The sequence below is a fragment of the Pongo abelii genome, chromosome X (assembly GCF_028885655.2).
Source record: "Pongo abelii isolate AG06213 chromosome X, NHGRI_mPonAbe1-v2.0_pri, whole genome shotgun sequence".
NCBI classification, from domain to species: domain Eukaryota; kingdom Metazoa; phylum Chordata; class Mammalia; order Primates; family Hominidae; genus Pongo; species Pongo abelii.
In genome coordinates, this window is record NC_072008.2 from 113,211,644 (window position 1) to 113,216,720 (window position 5,077).

Genomic DNA, 5,077 nt, shown 5'->3' on the forward strand with positions numbered 1-5,077 from the left:
TACGATTTCGCTCTTTTTCAAAATCATTTTTGATATTTTAGGTTCTTTGAATTTTCATACAAATTTTAGAATCTTGTCAATTTCTACAAAAATATGCTAGGATTTTAATTGAGATTGCCTTGAATTTATAGGTCAATTTTCAGAAAACAGACAATGATAGGAGTACAATTAATTTTTATATATAGATCTTGTGGCCTGGAATCTTGATAAACTAACTTATTTTGCAGAGGAAGTAGCTTTTTTTGCAGAGGAAATGAAGGGAGAGACTATATACCGTTCTGTCAAGACATTTGGCTGTGGTAAGGAGTAGGAGAGAGAGTAGTTAGCTGAAGGGTAATGTCAATTTGAAAGTTTTTTATTATTTGGCTGGATGGTTTTCTTTTCTTTTTATTTTTGCTCTATTGTATTAATGAGGGAGTTTTAAACAGGTTTAAAAGCTGAAGGACCCAAGAGAGAAGAAATACTTTAATGTAGAACAGAGAAAACATGATCAAATCATCAATAATTTAAGGAGGGTATAGAATTTTTGTTCTGTAAAACACACCCTTCCTTACCAACACACATAAACATGGACTTCCCTACCCTTCATCCTTCCAATAGAGTCATGTTGCAATTATTATTTAAACTGATGTTCGTTGTTTACATTATTATGACTACGTCAATATCTATCACTGCTGAGTCAAGTTATACTATGATTATATTTCTTCTTCTCTTCTACATCTCTTTTCTCCCTAAAGTTAGTTTGTCCCTTTTAAAAAAGTGTTGATTTTTTATTTATCACCAATGTTCCTTAAATTTCCCTCTTCCCCAAATACTGTTTTTCACATGATCAAAGGAATCTAGAATTCTGTCAGTTTCATATTTTTAATGGATAATCTGTCCTACAGGCCTCCATTTTTTTGATCCACTCTGGACTGATTGCCCTCTAGGCTTGCTGCACAGCTACCATCTTAGTGCTTCCTTTCATTCCCCTGCTATATAATGGATTTCCTATTTCCTGGGTCCCAAACAGTCCTGCCTCTTGGAGCCTTTCCTCTAGTCACTTCCTAAGAAAGGGTATATGGGAGATAAGTTTTCTTAGATCTTACATTTTAAACAGTCCTGCCTCTTGGAGCCTTTCCTCTAGTCACTTCCTAAGAAAGGATATATGGGAGATAAGTTTTCTTAGATCTTACATTTTTGAAAATGTATTTATTCTAAGCTAAATCTTGGTTAATAGCTTTGCTAGGTATAAAATTCTTATTTAAAAATAATTTTCTTTTAGAATTTTGAAAACATTTTTTCATTGTCTTCTAACTTCCAGTGTGCCTATTAAAAATTCTGATGCCATTTTGGCTCCCCAATCCTTTATATATAACCTGGATTTTTTTTCTGGAAGCTTTTAATATATTTTATTTATCCCCTATGTTCTCAATGTTTGTGATGATTTGCCATAATGTAGCTTCATTTTCATTAATTGAACCGGGCACCTGTTGGACCTTTACAATCTGGATATTTATGTCCTTAATTAATGGGAAATGTATACCATTTCTTTTATAACTTCCTACTACCCATTTTCTCTCTTCTTTCTTCCTAGCACTCCTATTGATTGAATTTTGGTCTTCTCAATTGACTCTCTGTTTTTTCTTATCTTTTCTCTCCAATTTTCCATGACTATCTTTTTGCTTTCCTTTCTGGGTAAGAGCCTTATTTTACAACTTTTCCAATGATTATTTAAAATCCAGTAATACTGTTTTAAATTTCTAATGGCTGTTTCTTGCCCTATATTCCTTTTTTTAAAGGATCCTATTTCAGTTTCTTGAATAAAATAACTTATCTCTTTTTGGGGGAGGGGGAATGAAGAGAAGTGAATTAATGGGTTCGAATATACAGATTGGTAGAAGAAATAAGACCTAGTGTTAAATAGATCAGTAAGATGACTATTTTATAATCGATTGTACATTTCAAAATAGCTAGAAGACAAGAATTTGCATGGCTGTAGCATTAAAAAAGATATTTAAGGTGATGAATATCCCAAGTATATTGATTTGACCTTTATAAATTATATGAATGTATTAAAATATCGCATGTCTCCCCCCGCCAAAAAATACCACAGGCTAGATGGCTTAAACAACAGAAATTTATTTTTCACAGTTCTGGAGCCTGGAAAATCTAAGACCAAGGCTCTGTCCAATTCAGTTTCTGCTAAGGGTTCTTTTCCTGGCTTGCAGATGGCCACCTTATTGCTGTGTGCTCACACAGTAGGAAGAGAGAGAGAAAGAAAGAGAGAAAGAGTGTGTGTATGTGTGTGTGTGTGTGAGCTCTCTGGTGTTTCTTCTTATAAGGGCACTTATCCTATTGGATCAAGGCTCCACTCTTATGACCCCATTTAACCTTAGTTACTTTCTCACAGGCCCTATGTCAAACTACAATCACATTGTGGGTTAGGGCTTCAATATATGCATTTGGGGTATACTCAGTTCAGTCCACAGAAGGGGCATTATCTCACAGCTGCCTAACATATACAGGATCAAGAGAGGTTTTATTAAAAATAATTATAGGCAGTGTGCAATGACTCATGTCTGCAATCCCAGTGCTTTAGGAGGCTGAGGCAAGAGGATTGCTTGAGGCCAAGAGTTTAAGATCAGCCTGGGCAACATAGGGAGACCCCATCTCTACAAAAATTTTTTAAATATAGAATTAAAATTTAATTATTATATGTAATTAAAAATGTGTCTTTGGAGTTATAAATGAACCCAAGATCCAAAGAAACCCTACAAGGTTGTGAGAGAGATGTACTGACAAAAGCACCACTTCCTTTAACTAAAAGAGGCTGAGACTTTCCAAAATGGAAAGAGGCTTCTGGACCATCAAGTTTCTATGGACAAGAAGCAGACCAAGAAAGCTACTAAGGTACAAATATGGATCATTTCTTTTGGAAAAGAAAAGATATATCAGAGTGCAGAGCCAAGAATTATGGAGAACACTGAACTGGGGAATGGGAACCACTCCCAAAGAACAGAAGTAGGTCCTAATTACACTCCTTGTCCCAAGAAAAGGAAGTCCTGACAACATGTCCCAGTCTAGATTTCAGAATGCCTTCTACTTGCTTCCTGTTCCTCTTATTTTTGAAGGGAAATGTCTACTGAAGCTACCCTGTTCCTCTCACCACTGCATATTGAGGTGTGATGAGGACATGTAAATTTTCATTTCAGTTCACAGGTCTTTAGAGTAAGAGGAGTCACATAGGAGGTTCAGTACCTGAGGTGTCTCATTCACATCTGGACTCAATTAGGTAAGAACCTGGACTCCACGTCTGAAACCATAATAAAATGAGAATTTTGCTGGGGAGGAGGTGAGTACATTTTGCATCTGGAATGAATGTAAATGATTGTAGCAAGAAAGAAGACTGTTCTGTTTGCAAGAATGTAGATTGTTTACAAACAGTGGATTGCAGCAGAAGCAATGTGACTTCAAGAAGCCTTTCAGTTTTCACTCTTGCCATCTAGGAACCTTGGGACCTCCATGAATAGAAGCCCAAACTAGCCCCCTTGAGGACAGGAAACTAAATAGATTAAAAAAAAAAAAAAAAAAAAAAGGCCCAGCTGACAGGTACCACCAACTGACGGAATGTGAATGGGACCATCTAGGACCATCCAGCCCCAAGAACATCATTAGATTACTGCAGTCACAATGAGCGACCCTCAGCAAGATCAGCAGAACTTCCCAGCTGAACCTAGACCAAATTCCTCACCCACAGAATCATGAGCAAATAAGAGTGGTTGTTGTTTTAAGGCACTAAACAAAAGGAAGAAATGTCTTATCTCTCTAAGGAAATTAATTATTGAGTTTTTAAAGTTTTCTGTTCTATGCATTGTCTCTGTTTTCTTAGAGTTTTTTGTTCTCTTTGTGTGTGTGTGTGTGTATGTGTGTGTGTGTGTGCTTGTGTATGTATTTGTGTGGTTTCTCTCTTTCACATTAGAGGCTTTTCCCAAATGCCTGAAGATCCTCTACTATCTATTTGTATTTTTAAATGGAAGTATTTTTAAGTCTTACTAACTGGTAGGCTTCACTGTAGATGATTGGGCAGGAACCCAGAAATTCCATTGGAAGGACAATTATCAACACAAGAGATCCTTGTTTTGCATGATCCCAATTTGCACAAATTTTAGTTAACACCAGTCCCCCAACAGCACAGTTCAAATTTCAGTTATCACAGAATATTAACTGCAAGGAATACCATAAAGTGCAAACTTTGCTGCTAGATCTTCAGCCCATGAATAATTATGTAAATAACTGTATATAACTATGTAATAACTATGTAAATATGTAAATATTTAATAAATATGTGCATCTATGTAAATAAATAAATATGTGCATCAGTACCAAATCTATAGGTGATTGGTCACTGTGCATCTGTTATCCAGTTCATGCACACACCACAAAGCATGGACTGTTCTTGTGTTGTCTCCTTGTACCCCAGTGATAAACCCACATGATATTTTACAAAAATGAGTAATCAAAGAGGGAATTGGCTAACAAAGGTGAAAGTACAGCAAAGAAATGAAAAGTGAAAATGCTGGAAGTGAAATTGAATGTGATTTGAAAATGTGACAGCAAAGCAAAGATAGGACAAAGTCTACATAAACCTATGATGCAAACAATATCGAAAACTTCAATGAATATTTTTAAAAGGTAAAGTCACATTGACATCTTTTAATCTAAATTGCACTAGGAACAGAAAGCTGCTTATGGTTAAAACAATACTTTGGATTGAAGACTGTAATTTAAAAATCCCAATCAGTTTGGCTAGTGTTCAGGCCAAAGCATTGAAGTTATTTCCAGTAAAGGCTGCTTTAATCATTTCAAAAGTTTGCATGAATTGATTAGTGCTAACCTATCCAGAGAAGTTACTAGCACATATACTACTGTAAAAGTTGCACCCAGATTCCAAAGATTAATTAAGGCTGGTGGTTATGATAATCATCAACCATTTGATGTTGACAAGACAGGTCTTTTTTGAAAGGCAACCCCATCAATAACTTATACAACAAAAGATGAAGGGCCACCAAGTGACCATAAAGGAAAGATCCTAGAT